Raw genomic sequence first — 22,760 nt, forward strand, 5'->3', positions numbered from 1 at the left:
CCAGGAAGCCTTCTATGATTCTAGAGACTAAGCTAGGCATTCCTTCGCATTCCTTCTATGAGCATATATATTTGTATTTATGACAGGCTGCTGAAATTGAAGCTTGTTCCTCCTTCACTGGGCTTACCACCTTAAGGGAAGGTACCTGTTTATTTTCAATTGCAAAAGTGTGCTTAGTACAGTATCTGACATAGGGTTGATATTCATATTGTTTATGCTATGCACACTGTATCCAAAATACCTGTCAATTGAATACTAATGGCACCAGTGGAAATTTGGTGGGCAATGCAACCTCATTTGAGGTCCCTGATGCATTATACTAATATGAAGGTAGCTGAGAATTGTTGTGTATCTTCTTGCAATCTTTTGTCCCAGGGGCGTTTTAATGGAAATTTGAGTCATGCTTTTCAAATTCACTTCCATTTACTTTACAAAATGACTTCAGAGCCTGTCCCAATCTCTCTCTCTCTATACCATTTTTAGGGGCTTTAACATTCCTCTAAATCACTTCATTTCCACTTGGCCTCAAACACACCAGCTGGCCATACCAGAGACCACACTGCTACATGCACAACTGGTGCATGTTTGAAGCTGAGACTCTGACCTTCGCCTTGGAAACTCCCCTTCCCATCCTCTCCATTGCTCACCAACAGAGTCAGCAGGTCAGATCATTACGGCTTCCTGAAGCGTTCCAGTTGTGGGGGGGTCCAGATCACCTGTTGTGTCACTTTGCCTCTGGTTATGGACCTCAAGGCTGGCCGTTCCTATGATGTGTCTACTGTCCTATCCAGATCCCTCAGTCTCTTAACATTTAACCCCTTCGTCAGTGAGGAGTGGCTGAAAGCTGCTGAAGAAGATAATGAAAAATGTGCTGATTGGGCCAGTTAGGGTTTTGTGCCACCTCATCAGCTGAACCCTAGTGAACCCAGCCACCACAAGGAATAATTTCTTTTATTCACCTTGTTGTTGATGCCCTATTAAGCCAGCCACAGCAGTTCCAAACCTCCTCTCCTTAAGCCCCCAATGGAGAACTCTCTTTACTTCATTAGAGAACTTTCCCCACAGAGTCACTGGAATCTCTGGGGTGGACTTTCACTCCCCACTCTTCCTGTTCTAAAAGCCTACTCCTGGAAGAAGCAGAGACTTTCGGGAGACAGATCCCAGCGAACAGATGGAAGCTGACCCTGACAAAGGGTGAGTCCTTTCCTGAAGACGAGGGCAAAGGGTGGAGATCCAGAGGGACAACAGAGAAAACGTCGAGGGTAAGAAAAAGCAGGATTCAGAGTAGCATCAAGTGCCCTGTCTCCAAAGAGATTGATTTAAAGAGAGATACATGGAGTAGGCATGAAAAGATCTGCCTCTTCATTTCTTCCTGCCTCAATTTCCTCCTCACCCAAAAGAGCTAAACTCTTAAGACGTCTCTAATACCAATATCGTAAGAGATTCGAGCAGAGTTTCTGAACATCAGAAAGGTTCTCAGTTACTAGTGTGCTGGGTGGGTGGGACGAAAGAAATTGGGAATGTGTGTGAGGGCATTCTGTGACTGATATGATGACAGGGGAGCCTCCTTGATATTTGGTGAATGGGGAGTGATGATGTACACTGACGAGAAAGCAGTGCCCTCCCCTTGCAAGTGGGGATTGTCCCTCCCTCACACCCTATCGCTGCGACACCCTGTGGAGGTCCGAGAGACAATACCGTGTATTCAGTTTTTTGAGATCCCCTGACAGCGACCCTTCAGGACCAGTCGGGTTTGTAGTAGGTGTTCAATAAAGGCATGTGAGAGAAAAAAAATCTGTGTCCCTACAGAATTGTATGTAATGCTGATTTTTGTAACCCTACCAGTGATTTCCCATCGACATACATTTTAATTTCAGAGGTGCTTTATCTCCACTTCTGATTGACTCTTAATTGGTAGTGCCTTCTAACACTGAGAAAGCTCAGTTATTAAAATGGAACCCTGCAGGGAATCCATTTGTAAAGCGATAAATCCTTTTATAGTGTGAATAATCACCCATTAATTGATCTGGTTTGTAAATTTGAATTTTCATATGCTGCATTTTTTTTCTCCTTAAGTGTGGGCACAACTACATTCCCTTTGCTATAATCTCAGAGTTCAAGAAGGGTCGAGCATGTATGACAGTTTTTCTATGTCACATCTGAGTCCTTTCTAGCAACTTCCAGACTTTCCCGTCTATTAAATTCTTTTATAGGACTCTTGAGCAAATCCATTTAAATAATGATTTGCTGCTTGCGACATTATTGGTCCATTCACTTTGTGTTAAAAAGCAATAGAGGGGTGCCAGGGTGGCTCAGTAGGTTAAGCGTCTGACTCTTGATTTCGGCTCAGGTCATGATCTCATGGCTTGTGAGTTCGAGTCCCGTGTCGGGCTCTGTGCTGACAGCATGGAGCCTGCTTGGAATTCTCTCTTTCCCTCTCTCTCTGTGCCTTCCCCACTCCCTCCCTCTCTCTCTCTTTCTCTCAAAATAAATAAATAAACTTAAAAATTTTTCTTAAAAACAAAACAAAACAAAACAAAAAAACCAGTAGAGAAACTATTTGTCTCTAGGCTACTCACAGATTTTAAAATTCTTAAAACAAACAAACAAACAAACAAAAAAACAATAGAGAAACTATTTGTCTCTAGGCCACTCACTTTCTTTAATAGAGAAAGGCTATCTTCCAACCTTTATCATTTATGAAACGGAGTCCCAGAATGGCCCGCAGAACATTACCATGTGTCTGTGGCTGACATGACAACAGAATTCAGATCACCTCATCTCTCATTAAAGAGCTGCCTCTTGACTGAAGAATAATTTCTTAGTTCTGCAGAGGTGTATTCAGGATGGCTTCCTGTGACTCACATGACCCTGTTCTGAGAAACGCTCACTGAGTGGGTCCCCTCACAGAGGGTTACAGGTGTGTGTCTGTATGGCCAGTTCAAACAAATTCCATCCCTAGTCGATTTTCTAGACGTGAACTCTGTTACACTAGGTTTTCCAGCGGTAAACCCATGCTTGATAATATTTTGCCCTGCTGCTTTGGGTATTATAACAGTTCATGCAGAAAGTACTGGATTAGCCTCATCATGGATGATGATGGAGGCTGTACATGTGCCCGGAATATTATTACCAATAATTATAGAGGGAACATTTAGCCTGGCGTTCAGTCCATGATGCCCATAGTGTAGGTTATAACAAAAAGAATCTTAAATGGGCTAAACACACCTGTTTCTCAAGTAATAGTACCATAGGGGTCTTGGGTAACATTAATTAATATTTAGCATGACGACAGGGGGTTTTTCATTTAAGGTTGCTATGGCACACTTTTTTTTTTCCATTTTCATTTCAGCTTTTCTTCCCCCCCACCCCGCCCCGCCCCTTTCGGATTGACACGGGCATCGTTTTCTATAATATATTTTCCTTCTATTATTCTGTCCTTGGACTTATTAATCCATCATTTTATTTGGCCCTGCTTTTCAAATGTTAGATATGAGCTGTGATATTTGTCTTGGCTAGCAAAATAAACGAGATGTGAGGATTCACTCAGAATGCATCTTTCCTAGGTTCTTTTATGTCTCCAAGAGAAACCTTGGAGACTTGCCTCCTCCTGACTTCACTCCCCTCTGACTAACCCCCTCCCTATCCATAATAGAGCCTGATCCCACAAGCTGGGTAATTATTTCCCCATCCGGGAGGGTGGGAGAAGCAGCAAAGGGGACCTAGAGGTTTATCGGAAAAACCTAAATGATGCTGTCTGAGCACAGTAGCCTGTCCACCCAAAGAGAGTGGGTTACAGGCTAGAGACAATAACATTAAAAGCAGTATTCTGTCACGAGGCCTTCTCAGAGCTGTGAAACTAACCTGCTTGTATTTTTTTTCCTACAGCCCCATAAAAGGGCTCACAGCCAGAAAATACAAATCCCATAGGCTGCTATTATGTTGATGACAGAGAAGAAAGGGGGGGGGGATTGTTTCGTTGCTGAATTGCAGATATAATTATGACATTTTCTGTATTTTGCAGCCTGTACCAAAGATTTGTATTAATATCCCCTATGCCCTATAGCAGGAGAGAAGTTAGCACCTTAATGCAGGCCACTCAGGTTCTGATTTTGCTCAGATTGAATCCCCCCGGCTATTTACTAATATGAATTTTGTGGTGAAAGGGAAATTCACAAGCAGGTGATAATGGCTGCATCTTCTGCAGGACCAGCTGATTCATACAAATCATTCCGCCCGGCACAGGGAGTGAAGCTAATTGCACTCGGACAATGTGTCTTTCACTGCCAAGATCTGCAGCCGAAGAAGTCTGCTTACTTCAGCCAAAGACGGATACAATGAGGCGTTGAGAAAAATTTAAATAAGTAGCCGTGGCTCACAGGAGAAACGTTTGGGGGGGGGGTGCGGGTCAATTTGTGGGGCCTGCAGATCAATGCAATTATGACAGAAGAAGCTGAAACTTCTGTTAGTGGGGTCACCTCGCAGCCAATTATCTGCGCGATGAAAAAGCGTGTAAACGGGAAAACCAAAACCCGCACCAAAACATCTATCATTACTTTCAAATGCCAGCTCAGGCCGCAAGGGCTGAGGTTGGTCATCCTGTCCATACCTTATATTAAGAATTAAGCATTCCTGGCGAACAGTGAGCCAATAAATAAACAAACAACATTTTGGGAGATGCGGAAGAGACAGGGAAATAAAATGTATAGTAATGAAATATTCATAACCTTGCATTTTATGGACCTCAAACACTGGTTCCATGATTTACGCTCTTTCTGTATGTAGTGGTATGGAATCTGCCGAACAATAATAAAGATAACGTTAGGCGGCTCCTGCCTCCACGTCATGGAGAGGGGAGGATTAATCAGCCTTGTGCCATCATTGTAAACTCAAGCAGATAGAAGTACATATAGGTGACTGCCTTCCCTGCACACTTTCTGCTTGGCCCACGGAAATGGAGATGAGAAATACGGTAATTATGAAAATGACGTGTGTCAGCACCCAGCTCCATACAAATACCCACATTATTCTCCCAGCTTGGGGTTGCTCAGGGGCGCTGGTATAGACCAGCTGCTCCCAAGAAAATGTGGCGGTGGTTACTGCGCGTGCAACGTTACCTTTCAGAAAAGCTTGGCCCCCCCGACCCCCTACACGGAAAATGCTGTGTTGTGAGCTTGGTGGCCTTGTTGCGTAGGAAAGAGAGCCCCGGGGCAGGTCTGGCTTTTTCCCTGGCCCTCTACTGCCACGGAGCTGGGGCTGGGAGAGGGAGTTGCAGACTAAAACCTGCAGAAGAAGAGCCACACCGTCTTGTTTCAGAGGCCGTCTCAAACATTCCTGCGATGTATCTGTGCCCCCGTTCGACAGCCAACCTCAAACCTTTGGTGTTTATCTTGTCCCAGATTCCGCAGGCACGAGCGGCCAGAGCTTAACGCTGCTGAGCCCTCCTGGGCAGAGGGGCCGACGCTCTCGCACCTTCCCCACCTTCACCGGGGGCCTCAATGATGCGTGTGCTGGGGGCCGAGATCGCCCTTTGTGAGACGAAACTAATGGAACGGGCAGTGCCCCATGAAAACCACCGAGTTATCTCTGCGTTCCTCCCACGTCTTCCACACTTGCAAGTGCCCCACTGTCACAGGGACCCTGTCCCCTCCCCCCCTTCTGCCTTTTAAGTAACCAAAATTAATTAGCCGTCAACTTGCCTCTAAAGTATGAACCCAGTACTCAGAATACCCCCGCTAACCCTCCTAAAGGGCAAGCAGGAGTGATTTTCATTAACATTTTTAGCATTTATCTTTTGGTATTTACCTTGTCATGGTAAGTCACCAACCCTTCCATTTTCCTTCAGGAGACCACACTAGCCTGGTGTTGCCAAACTTCCTTCAGGTAAAAGTAGGCTTTTGATGAAAATGACTCCGCCTGCCTTTAGTTCTTAGTAGGCTTATGGGGCGTACCTGTTTCTGGCACAATGAGAAAATTTTTTGAGTGGATTAATGAACCATTACAGAGAGAGTCAGACGTTGTACCCATATCGGTAACAAATACCCACAACCGACAGATTAAGCATAAATCTTTGGGAATAAATTGTTTTTCCCCTTTGGTCAATCTTTTATTTCTTCTTTTATTATTTTTTTAAGTTTATTTTTTATTTGGAGTAGAAAGTACAGGAGGGGCAAAGAGGGAGGAAGGGAGAGAATCCCAAGCAGATTTCACGCTGTCAGCACAGAGCCTGACTTGGGGCTTGATCTCTCAAACTGTGAGATAGTGACTTGAGCTGAATTTCAGGGTCACCCAGGGGCCCCTTCTCTATTTCTTTTGCTCACGACTGGGAGTATAGTGATGTGTATAGGGTGACAATAGTAGGTTCTCAGTAAATGTTCCAGAAGTCAGCCAATGAATTTCAAGGTCCTAGTGAATTTTTCTTGCTTCTACATGGGGTGAGGTCAGCTGTCATGCTGTTACAGAGAAATGAAGTCAAGAATGGCTTTGTAGGAATACTGAACTAAAACATAGTATCTAATCGGATCTCCTGGAAGTATACTTTTTTTTTTTTAAATCATTCTGTGTCTTTCTTTTCTAATTTTTTTTTGTTGTTTTTATTTATTTTTGAGAGACTGAATGTGAGTGGGGGAGGAGCAGAGAGAGAGGGAGACACAGAATCGAAAGCAGGCTCCAGGCTCTGAGCTGTCAGCACAGAGCCTGATGTGGGGCTCGAACCCACGAAGTGCGAGATCATGACCTGAGCTGAAGTTGGACACTTAACCGACTGAGCCACCCAGGCACCCCTGTGTCTTTTTTCTCTAAATGCTGGAAGATTCTTTTACTTGGCATCTTCAAACATATTTTCCTCTATCATCTACTGAGGAATGCAGGGAGAGCTGGGGAAACCAATGGCAATGGTACTTTTCAGAATTTTCTGAATTTGTGTTTATGCATGTATTATATGAAATATATGTGTGTGTGTGTGTGTGTGTGTGTGTATATATATATATATATATATATATTACAAAAGAATACATAACACAAAAGAGTAAACAAGGCAACGAACTGTACTTCCATGAAGCTGTTGCCCGATTCAGAGCCTTTTAAAAGAAGAAAATCTTATAATATTCTGGACCAGATAATTCTAAAGCATCTTAAAGATATTGATAACATTCAAAGTTTAAAAATGATGAAGGGGAAATAAATCATTGAAGGCTTTGATAGAAACCATCAACTGCCTTGGGAAACAAATGAAATGAGTTACCTCATTACCTGCAAAAAAACCCCAAAAAAACAAACAAACAAAAAAAACCCAAAAACCAAAACAAACACCATAAACACAGACTCTCACCACAGAACAGGTTCTATGGTGTTAGATGGATGTTTCCAAGTTAGAAACCAAAACAAACACTGTAAACACCGACTCTCACCACAGAACAGGTTCTAAACCCACCAAGTTAGATGGATGCTTCCAGCCACCCAGTCCTGCTAGCCTGTTCATTTTAGGGCCCCTACATTCCTTGAAAATATTCCCTAAAAGAGTCTTCACATGGGATGCACTTTATTCCAGAAAGGTAGATCCTGGAATGAAGTTTTAAGGATAATAAGTTGCAAACTCTACCTTGTCCTTTTGTCTCCCCTCCTGCTGGCATCCTTATAAATGTCTCACTCTGTAACATTTTGGTCTAAGTTGGATAAAACATACCTTCCCAGGGTTCTCTATTTGCTAATAGAAAAAGAGCTGAATTGTCGCCACTGAACTCACTGTGAAGTGCTTTGACTTCAGGTGAGCTCAGAATCAGCTTATCACTGCGGTGCTGTGATTTGGGTCATAATTAAAAGATTTTACTACAGAATGACTGTGCTGTTTGTACATTCCTTTCATGTCCTTGAGGAAGAACACCATCAATCACTTATTTGCCTTTTATATGATTTTTTAAAGGCAGCACAGTGCAAGAGAGAAAACCAAAGCCATAAAAGAGAGACCTCGTTTCAAATCCTGGCTCTGGCAATTAGGAGCTCTGTGAACTTGGGCAAATTCCTCAACATTGTTGAGTCTTAGTTCCTTCAACTACACAAGGGGCCATGACATCAGCCTTGTAGGGTTCCTCTGGGTTAAATGAAATACTACATGTAAAGCATCTGCTATTTTGTAGGCATTCATTTAATGCTGTACATCATCATTTTATCTTCTATTGCTTCCTTCTACATTTCGATTTCCTTCACTATTAACATCCCTCTGTGAAATGATGTGACCCCGCCAGGCCCTAAATCATTCCTTGATGAGAAGTCAGGAGAATTAATGACAGCAGTGAGCTCATTTTCTTTTTCACTGGTGGAATGTTACAAGGATGCCCCATCCATGAAGCATTTTCCATTTTTTCCAAGAAAATCTCTCCATTTTAGCACTTTGCTCGTTTCCCTATTCGAGTCATAATTTAAGTAAATATTGTGTTACAATCTGTGGATGGGACGGTTCTTTCCGGCAGATCTGAAGCTTCCGGGTGGAGGCTCAGTTTTGTTTCTCCCATACACAAAACCATCATGTTTGGAGTCCCCCAGATACTTATTGGCCTGGATAGAGAATGCAGTAAGTTACTCTCATGGATTTGGAAGAGTAAAGACACTTCGTTCTCATCCACCCCCTACTTCACGATCCACTTGGAGAATAAATCCAAAGATACCACCCTCAATATGCAACTGTGAGAAAACCTGGTCCCCATCCTCTGCTCACATCCGGAGGCACCTCAGGAAAATTCCCTGGGTTTGCCTACTTATATACCTCCTTAAGAATGCCGGAGGGGATGTGCTTTGCGATTCCTTCCTTCCCACTCTGAGTACTACCTTTAGCACAACCGGAAAAACAGATGACGCCACGGTTCCCTGTCTACTTACAGGTTTTATAAGATTCATATGTGGCCTTTGAGAGGCGGGTGAAGAGAAGCCTACGCCATCACAAACTGCGGTGAAGGTATGGAATGATCAGATTATGTTGTTTCGAAGACCTCTGTAAAGAGACCACGAGGTTGGGACAGCATGGCAGCACTCTGTTCATAGAGGAAGGGAACAACGCAGCGCTCGCTTTCGGTGAAAATGGCAAGTCAGGCTCTCTTGCTATGGAGACTCCCCCACCACCCTCCTTTCAGGTGTAGGATCAAACTAAATAAACTTTGAACACTGTGAGAGCTTTGGGTGTGTGTGCGTGTGTGTGTGCATGTGTGCGTGTGTGTGCTCACTCACACCTTTAACCAACAAGCAAGGGTTACAGTAGCAGGGGTGCCAAGAGAAGGGGCTCTGGGGGCCCAGCCTGGTGTGAGTTTTATGCCTGCCACCTGCGAAGTGGGCGACCTGGGTGACCTTTCAAAGCTGTTCTACAGTTTCCTCATTTGTCGAGTAGGGACAATAACAGAGCCCGCCTCACAGGGCTGTTGGGAGGATTGACTGTGTTATTACAGGCACGACATTTCGATAAATGTCCCAGCACGTAGTAGGCAATCAACACGTTTAGCTGAGAAGCAGTAACAACCCCTCCCCCACACCCAAACCTCAATTGACTAGATATGCATCTTGGGCGGGGGGGGGGGGGCAGGCATTAAAATGCATGAGAGTTTGCTGGTCTTGGAACTCTCCTTCTAGGAGGAAGAAAGATATGTAAGGAAATAATTATGGTGGAGCAGGGTCTGTATTCGCAAAGGAATATGGAGGTAACTCTACAGAAAGGGGAATGACTGTGCTGGGCTTTGAGAGAGAGCAGATGGTGTTTCCTAGGCAGAGAAAGGGGTAGGGGACAAGAGTAGTTCCATGAAGAAGAAATGGCACGAGGGAGGCCCGGATGGATGAAGGGACGTGGTATTCTTCAGTGGCAGCTGTTCTGACGTGGCTTGTGTGGAGGCAGGGCGTCTAGGGCAGTGAAGAAGGAAGGAGCCCGGAAGTTTAGGCTGGGGATAGGTGGTAGACGGCAGAGCTCGCCTATGCCGCGCTAGAGATCATCATGCCGGGCTTCCATAAAGGCTTCCAAGCCAAGGGATGGCAGGATCACACAATTAAGCCCTCATTTCTTATCGCGTTCATGTTCAACACTCAGGGAGAGATCATAATAACGAAGAATTATAACTAACCCAGACGTGGTTAATTTGGAGTTAAATTCCCCTTGTACGACTGATAATTATCCTGTCCCCTTGAGCCGATCGCTTAGAGGCTCTGAAGCTCATTTTCATCAGGGTTGTTGGGAGGTTTGCATGAGATGATATATGTTGGTACTTGGTGAAATTTAAAGGAACAGGGAAACGTGCCATACTATCGGTAAGTCTATTTTAAGTCCTTTTGGAACGAAGAAAGCATAAATTCAGTGGAGTGTCATGGCCCCTCCTAGCAGCCAGCCAACAGAGGGCTGTATCCTCCAGTGGCTGGTGGGGCCAATGCTAGACAGCCTCCAGCAGGGAGGAAATGGGGCCAGGCCAGGGAAGAAAGCTGAAGGACTCTAAAACTTAATGGTCTTGCTTTCTGGGGAGGTGAGATCTCTAACTTCCACTCCTTCATCTTTATTTAGAGACGACACCTACCACATAGGTGTTATTACCAGGACTGGGGATGATTTACGTACCAGGCAGTGTTGGGACAAGTGCCAAGAGGGCAGTCTTTAGGATCAGATGTGTAGTTTTGACTTCTAGCTTATCTTTTCATTTCATTATTGTTTTCTTAAGATTGTTTTTTTTTTATTTTTAAGGGATCTCTAGACCCCATGTGGGGCTCGAACCCACAACCCCAAGATCAAAAGTTGCATGTTCCACCAACTGAGCCAGCCAGGACCCCCCTGGTTTATCTTTTAATATTCTTCGACAGTTTAGCTAATCTAAGTCTCAACTTGCTCATCTGTAAAGTGGAGTAAATAATAATAACCTCTGTTTCGTTAGATCGTTGTCAAGATTAAACACAGTAAATTAAACACAGGAAAATGTGTAGCACAGTGCCTTGTTCATAATGAGCATCCAGTAAATTTGTCATCGAATTTACAAATTTAAAAAAGCTGAAATTCAAATTGCTGGTAAATTATGTATCCTCGATCCCTAACTACTACAAGATGCCCTTGGATCTTAAACTTAAAATATATGCAGCTTCAAAGCTCCTAGTTTTTCACCTATATCACGTTGCCTCCCCTGATATGTCATAGACCCCAACACAAAAGCGCAGCCCTGGTATAAAAATGAGGAATTGAAAGTGAGTAGAGATGATATTTCTAGATTGTCAAGTTGAGCAAAATGTGTAAAAGTAAACAAGCAATACTAAGACCTGAAGGTGAGTTGCATATTTTAAATTCTTCCTTTTTAATAATCTAAGCTGTTATTATTAGTGGATAAGAAAACACTAATTTAAAGAAAAAAAAGTATACGATTTTTTTTTAATCCTGGTGCATTTTTACCTCTAATGCAATGTACATAGTATAAATAAGTAATGTAATCAAGTTTATCTTCAGAAGAAAAAGTTACTAATCTTACTGGAGAGTTGGAAATAAGTGGCACTCTTATTACATTTATTACAAATCACTCAAATCAAACCACCCCAACCTGAAACCATGAGTCATTTGAATATTTTGCATCCCTTTGCTACTGTTCTTACCCTCCCATTCCCAGCTGCCTTTGGACTTGCAGTGGGGGCGCTGGAGACCCCCAGGGGGCTGGGCTCAGCACCCAGGGATCCAGAATGAATTGTACCAATCAGTTCAGTGGTGACAAACGGCTGACCCATCCTTCTGGATGACAGAAGGAAACTCACTGGGCTTGTGACACTACACAAATAGCGAAGTGCGTGTAAGAGAGGGGACAGGAGACAGTCAGGCACCGGGCAGAGAGTGGACAGACAGACATTATAGGGAAGAGGAGAGAGGAAAGGGAGGCAATGGGGGTCCCTGAGGGACCCCTCCACCGGGTCCTGCTGCCAGAGGAGTTTCTGCCTGTCATGACCGGGTGCCTGTACAACGTGGCACGGAGACTCTGATGAGATACCCACACCCTTTAATCCCTAGATTCTGCACCTCCTTTTCCACACTGGGAGTCTAGCATTGCTAAACTAGAGGAATGTGGAGGGGCCCTTTTAGCCCTGTGCCCAAGCACCTTGTCAACACTGCTTCTTCTGAATGTGGACTAAGCTCTTCCCAAGAAGAGCTCTCTCTCTCCAGTACATTCAGCATGTGTGTCGGCACTGACCCCCAGAACCAAACTGAAAACACCCTCCTTGAAGTCTACCCTAACACCCCCACATGGCCATCAGCCCTCCTTGGGGAGTCCTCTGAGGTACCCGTTCCCTGTCCCCCTGAGACTCCCCTCTGCTGCCCTCCCTGTGCTCCCTCTGCCCTCAGTATATCTATCACAGCCTTTCCACGTGGCATCATCCCAGTCTGCCTTCCCTCCTCTCTTCCTTCCAGAATGGGGATGCATTTTTCATCTATGCATTCCTGTGCCTGTCTGGGACTTAGATGCACTCAATGTGCTACAAGTTTTGCTGCATACTTGTGGGTATTAGTCAAGATTCTGCAGAGAATGAAATTATGGAGACCGAGAAGTCCTAAGGTCTACAGTCAGCAAGCTGGAGACTCAGGAGAGGCTGATGTGAAATTCCAGCCCGAGTCCAGGGGCCTGAGAGCCAGGCCAGCTGGTGGTGTAGGTTCCAGACCAAGTCTGAGTCCAAAGAGTCCAAAAGCAGAAGACTGATGTCCCAGCATGAACACAGGCAGAGTGAAAGAGAGAGAGAGAGAGAGAGAGAGGAGTTTTCTCCTACTCAGTCTTTTCTTTCTGATCAGCCTTCATAGGATTGGATGGGGCCCACTAGGGAGGGCACTCTGCTTTACTCAAATGCTCCATCAGTAGAAACACTGTCAGAGACACACTCAGAATAATGTTTAACCAAGCACCTGGGCATCTTGTGGTCTAGTCAAGCGGACACACAAAATGAACCATCACGCATGTCCACCATATTCAATTCCCATTGCAGGTTCTGTCTCCTTCAGAAAAACATTGGTTTCGCTGCTGCCAGACATCCCTCCCGGGGTGCTTAGGTGGCTCAGTTTGTTAAGCGTCTGACTCTTGGTCTCAGCTCAGGTCATGATCTCATGGTTCGTGAGATTGAGCCCCAGGTCCAGCTCAGTGCTGTCAGCACAGAGCCTGCTTGGGATTCTCTCTCTCTCCCTCTCTCTCTCTCTGCCCCTCCCCTCCTTGCACGCTCTCTCTCTGTCTCTCTCAAAATAAATAAATAAACTTAAACCAGAAAAAGAAATCCCTTCCTTCTCCAACACATATTATATGTACTATATGATATAAGACCTGATTACGGGTCTCATCCATTGTTTTGTGTCTCATGAGTTCTTTACTGAAATTGCAAGCTCCTTGAGGGTAATTAATTATTATGTGATGTGCTTCAAAAATTTTTTTAAATTTTATTTTTAGAGAGAGAGTGTGTGTGTGTACACAAGCTGGGGAGAGGGGGAGAGAGAGAGAATCTCGAGCAGGTTCCACACTCAGCACAGAGCCTGACGTGAAGCTCAGTCCTGCGGGATCATGAGCTGCGCTGAAATCGGGAGTCAGATGCTCAACTGGCTGAGCCACCTAGGAGCCCCATTGTGACACACTTTGACCACACTCTTCATTGTTCTTGATCTGGAGCTGGAACAGAGGAGGCATTCCAAAAATACTTATTCAATTGTATTATATTAAAATATATATGATGAATGAGTTGTCATACTTTAATGATATTGTATCTGATTGCTGGTGATGTACCCCAAATCCATTCTCTTCCTTTAAGGAGAAATAGAACTTCTAAAATTTGGGGTATGGCAGTGTATTCTGGCCTCACATCAGGAACTGTGAAGCGTGTGGTATAAATGATGTGGTCATTACCCCATGGAGCTTACAATTCTAGTAAAACACTCTGCTTGCTCATGGAACCAGAACCACAGAAGAAAGCTATAGGTGGGTCTTAGATCATTTGGGGTAGACAGGAAGTACGGAGGAAAGTGGAGAAGGGAGGGACCTTTATAAGCTGTGGGGCTAATGTTTCCCTAGCTGCAGCTAAGGGTGGTCATGTGACTGTGTTCTCGTCATTGAGTTCTAGACAGACTGATGTGTGGAATTTCCAAAGGCGTCTCTTAAAGGGAGGTGACTCAACTGGATGCTGCTCGGGTTTTACTTTCCCCTTCCCTCTCTTCCAGTCGCCAGGATTCCCGACAAGATGCCGGAGCCCCAGCAGCCAGCGTGGGGATGGAAGTTACGTGCGAAGAATGGTAAAGCAGAAAGATAGAAGAGGTCCTGAGTCTTTGTAGTGCTGGCCTACTAGCCCTGGACTGCTCATTTCTGGACGGCTTTCACATGAAAGAATGGAACTTTGTGGTTTTAAACCTCTTTTATTTGGGTTTTCTATTTTATGCAGTTGAACATAATCCTAGCTGAAACAGATACAAATTAATACTTACAAAAGAATTAGAGGCAAGTATTGTGTGAAATAAAGACAAATATTCTTTCAGTTGAAAAAAAAAGGTATTTTCACTAATATCCAAGAAACAAGTGAACTATTATCATCAGATATATTGGGTGTTACTAATATAAAATATATCCCATTTATTCATTTCTCCCCTGTCATGACAATCCCTCAGTGTTGTGGGGCTTTACCTTGTCTTTCCATGCAAGGACGATTTTCCTGTAAATTAGAGCAAAAGGAGAAAAGCCTTGTAAATCAGCTCTCTCACTTAACTTGCCCATTGTCCTCTCTCGGCAGGAAACCTAGAGGTTGTAGAAGAAAATGGCTGGTGGAAATGCAGCAGGAAGAATAATGTGGTTTTGAAACGAGGTGAGAATAAGTGAAATTAATGTAACAGCAGACCTTCCTTTATTTTTTTTTTCCTACTTCACAAACTTAAAACTGGGGAAATCATTGAGAGGAGTCTTTGTTTTAAGTGAGCGCAAGACAAGGACCTATCTTTCTAAGGGTCACATTAAATGAGGTGGAAAGAGAAGAGGACTCGGATGATAAATAAAACATCCCACCTGCTCTGTCTGTCTCACCTGATACAGCACATCAGGCCAACACAAGGAATCGTTCTGTAGTCCTAGGCTGCAGTACTTTGAGAGAAACGCCCAACTCTTTAAGCCTTTGGTAAGTTTAGAAAGGTGTTCAGAATATGGGCATCATATTCCGTTTCTCAAGTTCTGTGATTCCCACCCCCGCCCCCACCCGAGAAGGGCCACCGTTAATGAACCAAATGGAATCTTTTATGGTGAGACAAATTCTGAAGCTTCAACCAGTATGATTCAGAAAGCAAATAGTCCTGTTTTGCAATAAAACAAAATAGTGTGGACCCAAGGTGGACCTTATGGTGAGCACCCAGGATACAGATACAACAGTATGTCAGCAACATGAAGAAATGACCGCAAAAAAATCTGGAGGATTCACTTCCTGGATGCTCCTCTCACGTGGCTGGCTAATCAGTGCTGGCCATTGTCTGGAAGCTCAACTGGACCGGGGGCTGGGAGCTTTGGTTTCTCTCCATGAGGGACTCTCCATAGGCTGCTTTAGAGCATAAGGGCTGGGTTCCAAGAGCTGGTGTGCCAAGAAGGCTCTACATTTACCATACTCTATATTCAAAACATTCCCAAAGACTCACCCAGACTCAAGAGACAGGGGCACAGGCCCCCACCATTCCGTGAGAGAAATGTCAAGGTCACACCGTATGAACAGATAGGATGGGAGACACTGTAGTCGCCATCTTGGGAAAATAACAGACTGCCATAATAGGAAAAGCAAGTTCACAGTAAGTAAAGCAGGGGTTTTTCAGTCACTTAATCAGCTTGAAAGCTCATTTACCATGTATTAGCTCTTATAACATCTGGGAAGAGCCCAGAAGGAGATGAAATCCCACACCCACCGCCCATTAGCATCCTGAGCTATCCAGGAGTCACCGGGTTCACAAAACTATGAAATTTGAAGAGTCACAGACTAATTTCCAGACATGACCACTTTCAGCGCCCCAGAGTCATTGTGCTTTTACAAAACGTGAGGTGGTTTTGAGGGAAACTGTTCCCTTCTGTATGCTACCCACTGAGAAGAGGGGTAGTTCCAAACCCAGGTTTCCATGGCAGTGGGCTTCTGTCTCACCGCTTCCTGTCGTGGCTACCCTAGGGCCTGGGGAGGCAGGCAATGATGCTGGGACAGCCCCCGTCTCTCCTGCTGCCAGGGAGACGTGTGTTATTACTATAGTCAAGAACAGTAACCCAAGTTCTCTAGCCTGTGGATACAAATGGGGCCACATTAACAGTAATAAAACACAATTGCATTGGCTAATACCCTCTCCTGGCAGCTAATCTCGGTGAGCATTTGGAGACTACACGGGGGCTATGTCAGGTGTGTTTACCTGTCTCCAGGCTCTTGGGGTTGATGTTTCCTGCCTGCAAAGTCACTCAAAGGTGGGCATCTCCTTCCTCTCTGTTACTGCTGCCATGTGTACTAGGGGCGACAGCAGAACCGGGCTCCCAGCAGTCCTCACGGAGCTAAGCAGGCTGTTTAGGGTGCAGAGAGAGACGGTGTCCTGCCCTACACCCAGCCCTCCCCAGCCCCCCGCTCTGAGCCTCACTCTGTTATCTAGGTACTGGAGGAACATTGCTTGGGCACTTGCACCTCGTAGAGCCCCTTAGGACAAGAGTGTCCCCAACCTCTGTAAACCAGCTCTCTCCACAGGGCTCAGATGAGATTCCAGGGAAGCCAACTTCTCAAAAATAGATGCCAGTAGGCTGCCTGACCCACCAGGTCACCGGACCTTTCCAGACATGCCTGATTCCCAGCTGAGAACACCAATTAGGCTCAAACCTGAATCCCTGCTACATCACTCAATGTACACAGCACACCGCAGTGCTTTCTCCTGAACTGACTCTGTGAGGTGTGTGTGTGGGGGGCAGATATTGTTATGGTTCCCATTTTTCATAGGAAGAAATTAATTCTTAGTGGGGATAAGCAAGGAGCCTGAAGCGAAATAATAATTAAGATTCGGATTGAACATCTGAATGGAGGTCTTTGAACAGCAAATCTGGAACTCTCCTTGGAGTCACTTCTTAACGGCAGGTCACTAAGCTTGGCCTGGATGCTCTAGGCAGTTAGATGCGTTTTCCTGTCTGTGCTCACAGCACGTTGGTCCGTTGTCACATTTATCGCATTTTATGGCACTGCTTTAAATGTCATTCTTCCCCACTAAATGCCTCTCACACCAGCAGAGTGCCTGGCACGGAGAAGGCACTTGATAAACATTTATTGGTGGAATGAATATGACTCTCTTAATGTTTCTCAAGTGGAGGTGCACCCTCCCACCCCAGAGAGTGTTTGGAAGTAGGAGGGCATTTGTGGTTGTCACAATACTGGGTGGTGATGCTCCTGGCCTTTAGTGAGCAGAGCCAGGAATATGGAATGTCTTACAATCTGTCAGAAAGTTCTGGAAGGGCTCTACCCCACATGCCAATCTCTCCTCCGTGGAGAGTAATTGCAAGGTAGCTGAGATGCAAAGAAGTTCCTTTTTTTAAAATTTTAATGTTTATTTATTTTTGAGAGAGATAGAGAGAGAGAGAGAGAGAGCGCGCACAAGTGGGGGAGGGGCAGACAGAGAGGGAGACACAGAATCCAAAGCAGAACAGAGCCCGACAAGGGGCTCGAACTCACGAACTGCGAGATCATGACCAGAGCCCAAGTCAGACGCTTAACCTACTGAGCCCCCCAGGCGCCCCACGGAAGCTTCGAGCTTAGCCTAGGAACACCTTGGTTACCTGTGACCCTGCTATTCGAGCTTTGGAGCTGAAATGGGGGCTATGCTATATATCCAGCTCATGCTATGATTTAATGAGATGATATATGCAAAGTGCCTAAAGAGTCCTGGGCCGGAAGCAGGCAGACAAGTGGTTTGGCTCCTATCCAGCCGTCTTTGGGTAACAAGAATGCTTACTTGTCAATGGATCAGTCTGGTCTGTGGTGTAACTCAACAGAAAGGGATTTTGCACACAGGCGTGTCCCAAATCTGCCCTTGTGAAATGCAGAAAGTATTATGGGAGGCACAGTGCCGGATTGTGATGGGGACCCAGCAACATGAATATGTAAAGTTTCAAAAGATCAGTGCCTGGCACTCCACGGTCTCTCGATAAACAGTTCACACAATGAAAGGACAGCAGAGTTCCAAGAAAAGCAGCATTCTCGCTGAGGCATTAAGGCAGCTGATCAAATGATACTCTCTCTTCTCAACAAAATCAAGCGAGATTTCTTCAGCAAATTTCCCCTCATACTCTAGTTGCTGCAAATTAAACAGATTTCCCGGAGAGGACACACTTCTGGCCCTCACTCTGCGTTCCCACCGCTGCTGGGTAAGGGACGCTCGGGGCAAAAACATGTATGATTCACCTGCTTTCCTCAGTCCCTTCGTACCCTTCCAATTCCCACTGGCGAGTGTGCTTACTTTCCACCTGTTTCTTATTAGCGAACATATGCCAGAGCAACATTAAAAAAAAGTTGATAAAAATAGAAACGTCATAATCCTCACCTATCCCGACTTTTTAAAAATTGCCTGCCAGTGCCTTTCTGTAAGAATGTTTTTGTAGAGGTGCTATCATGATGCACATAGTATTTTGATATTTTGATTTCTACCACATCCAATTTGTATTGTATATTTTCCACATTTATATGTAGGCTGCGTAATTACGATGCCTGATGGCAGCAAAGTTTCTCATTGCTCTCATACGCCGCCCCATCTTGTGGGATACGGGGGTTGTCCTCGCAAGGTAGTGCTGCAGTAAACACTTTCCTATTTAGTCGTGCTAAGATGTTTCACAGAATTAATTCCTAGTACTTTAGATACAGAATCAAAAACAGTGTGAACATTATAATCCTTGCTCTGCATTTTCTTATTAATTTCCATAAAGGCTGTACCAATTTACAACGCCTTTAGAAGTATTTAAGGATCTAATTTTGCTACAGCCTTGGACTGGATCATTTTTTTTAAAGTTTACTTATTTATTTTGAGAGAGAGAGAGAGAGAGAGAGAGAGAAAGCACAAGCCGGGGATGGGCAGAGAGAGAGAGGGAGAATCCCAAGCAGACTCTACACTGTCAGTGCACAGCACGACTTGGGGCTCGATCTCATGAACCGTGAGATCTTAACCTAAGCCGAAACCAAGAGTTGGATGCTGAACCGACTGAGCCACCTAGGTGCCCCTCATTTTTTTTTTTAATTTAGCAGGTATATAATGATAGAAATGAAAGTTAATTTGTGTTTATTTATTATCAGCACGATTATTTTCCGTATGTTTTTTTTCTTTCTGTTTTATTTTTTTGTGCATATTCACATAATCAATCTCCCCAAGCACAGCCAAGTGAAAAAACGAGCATGAGGTTAGTTGAGGGAACTCTAACAGCATAGGTTTCTTTTCTTTTTTTTTTTTTTAATTTTTTTTTTTTTAGCATTTTATTTATTTTTGAGACAGAGAGAGAGAGAGCATGAACAGGGGAGGGTCAGAGAAAGAGGGAGACACAGAATCTGAAACAGGCTCCAGGCTCTGAGCTGTCAGCACAGAGCCCGACGCGAGGCTCGAACCCATGGACCTCGAGATCATGACCTGAGCCGAAGTCGGACGCTCAACTGACTGAGCCACCCAGGCGCCCCTAACAGCATAGGTTTCTAATGTAACTTCTTTCTGTCCAGCACACTTCTTTCTCTTTAAAGAGGGTTATCTGATCTTACCTTCATCTAGCTCTAAATTTAAATTTTTTAATGTTTATTTATTTTTGAGAGAGAGAGACAGAGCGTGAGCAGGAAAGGGACAGAGAAAGAGGGAGACACAGAATCCAAAGCAGGCTCCAGGCTCCAAGCTGTCAGCACAGAGCCCAACGTGGGGCTTGAACCCAGGAACCATGAGATTCTGACCTGAGCCGAAGTGGGATGCATAACCAACCGATCCACCCTGGTGCCCCTGTCTAGCTCTAAATTTAAATGGTTCTAAGTACTCCCTGTGAAGCATATGAAACTCTACGATGTATAGCATCATACAGTATTAGATCTGTAATTAGCACAGGTAAATATCTGGAATTTAACATGGGGGTGTCTAGAAATCCCAATGGATTCTAGGGATCTCCATGATTTCTGAGCAACAGGTAAGGATAAATAGGGAAAATTCTTCATTCATTCATTTACTCATTTCTTCAATGGATATGTAGAGAGGGCCTAGAATATACCGGACTCCATAATAGATGCTTGGCCTATAAAAATGAAGAAGATATAGTCCTCAGGGTCCTATAGTCAAGTGGAAGAGAGAGATGAGCAGAGTAACTATATGGTAAAGGCTGCAGTGGGCAGAATGGGAAGAGGGCTCATATTTATTTATTTATTTATTTATTTATTTATTTATTTTTAAGTATGCTCTAGGCCCAGTGTGGGGCTTGAACTCATGACCATGAGATTAAGAGTCATGTGCTCCACCAACCGAGCTGGCCAGGTGCCCCATGGAATGCATATTTTGGAAGGCTTCGGAGAGGAGGACACATTTGAGCCCAGACTTGAAAGATGAGTAAGATTTTGCCAAAAGGAGAATGGAGGAGTAGAGGGAGAGAGGAAATGGTAGGCATGGAGGGAACAGCATGCAACGGGCATGGAACTCAGAAACAACAGCTTAACAATGGTGAGAAGTTCAGCTTCTGGAACAGACGGTGTGTTGGGCAGAAACAGAGATGGACAGATAAACTGGGGTTGGATTTTATGCCAAGCCAAGGAGTCTGTTCTTTACCTTCTGGGAAGCTTGGGTCCAGAAGGGAGTCAGGGGAAGTTTACAAACAAGGGGGGTGACCTAACCGGAGTTATTCTTTTTTTTCCTTTTCTTTCTTTCTTTCTTTTTTTTTTTTAACTGTTTATTATTTTTGAGAGAGAGAGCAAGCAAGCACACTTGCTTGCAAGTGAGGGCACAGAGGATCTCAAGTGGGTTCCCTGCTGACAGCAGAGAGTCTGACGTGGGGCTCGAACTCGAACCATGAGATCGTGACCTGAGCCAAAGTTTGACACTTAACGGACTGAACCACCCAGGCATCCCAGCCGGAGTTACTCTTTGAAAAAAATGTTTTAAGATTCTTTCTACAAAGTTCCCATGTACTATTACTCAGCTCAAAGCTAGAGCCGACAGTGTGAACTTAGGGGTTCTGTGTTTGAGGCCTTAACCATTTTGCATTTGCCCCATTGTCGAGCTCTCCCTCTATTTGCCTCTGACTATCTGGTGTCTGAAAAGGTGGGAAACCTAGAAGATACTTATTTTGAAACAGTGTGTTAGATTCATTTTCAAATAATATGCACAGTGTTTCCCTCCAAACTCCAACATCTTTTCAGGGACATCGCGGATCTTGTCGCGGAGGGAAAGAACACATGTTGGAACTGTGGACGTCTCCTATGGCTTCTGCTCAGACACAGCACACATGGCTCCCACTCATATTTTATCAGTCAAGGCAAGTCACACGTATGCATTCCAAGTTCACTATGCTTCCTCCTGAGGGAAGGTACTGGAAGTCACATGGACAAGCAGCCTGAACAGAGAGAGACTATGTGTTTATGTAATATGTACAATGGTGTCTGTATCTAGATATAGAGCTCAATGATGAAGAAAGGTCTTAACTAGGTTTTGAGCACTGAAATCAGGGTGAGCCATTGTCCACTTCCCCTTGGCTCTGTTCCCTCAACTTGCTAGCCCTGCTCTGTATTTCAGGGTTCTGATCCTTGCAAAATATGTTTCTGAGGCTTCCTTGAGTTTGTGTAGGTTTGTTCAAGAGTAGGCTCTGGCAGGAGACTGGAGGACGTGAGGAGGGGAGAAGCCAGGATATTTGCCTCCACCTGTCTCTGGGCTTCTGGTAGCATCTTTGGGCACGGCTGTGTCCCGTAGCTCCAGCAACCTCCCCAGTGGTCCTAGCTGCCTGTGAGTGGTTTCCACCTGCCAGCTCCCCTCCTTGTCCAGCCCCAGGGATAAGAGTGGTTTCTTACAGTTCCTAATTTCTAGTTGCCTCATCTGTTTGCTCCCTTGACTCTTTAAATGCCTTTGTAAACAGTTCCTTATATTAAATCCCCTCCACCAAATGACCTGGTGTGGGTTCTGTTTGCCTGATCGAACCCTGCATAATTCAGACTCCATTCTGTTCTACAAATTAGTTACCCTTCTCAGACCAGTCTAGTGGCTGGAAGCTTAAGTCATCTTTACTCCCAAGGTAAATTTAATAGAGTTGGCTGTGGATACTTTAGAAAATGTGGTTAAGCTCTTTTAAACCTCATATCCCAAGACTAGGCCCCTAGCTTTTTGTTCTAGGCCCAACAGATATAGCAGTGTGGCACAAATGGATATTTTAAATATTTACCAAATAAATATTTAAAAATATTTACAAGTTCTCATCTCCTTAAAAAACATAGCAGAGCAGAAACAAGGCAGGTGGGATTTATGTGAGAGCAAACAAACAAATGATTGGCCCAGGTTTTATCCCTCCAAAAAGAAGATAAACTTTGCATGTATGTGTGTGTGTGTGTGTGTGTGTGTGTATGATTAAGGTATATATCTTCATGTAGATATTGGCATTTACCCTGCAAATATATATACGTGCATACATATGGCATATATATATTCATATATATATGATACAACTATTTAAAATTTTTTTTTAATGTTTATTTATTTTTGAGAAACAGAGAGACAGAGCACAAGCAGGGGAGGGGCAGAGAGAGAGAGACACAGAATCCAAAGCAGGCTC

This window comes from Panthera tigris, chromosome D4, assembly GCF_018350195.1.
Source record: "Panthera tigris isolate Pti1 chromosome D4, P.tigris_Pti1_mat1.1, whole genome shotgun sequence".
Lineage (NCBI taxonomy): Eukaryota > Metazoa > Chordata > Mammalia > Carnivora > Felidae > Panthera > Panthera tigris.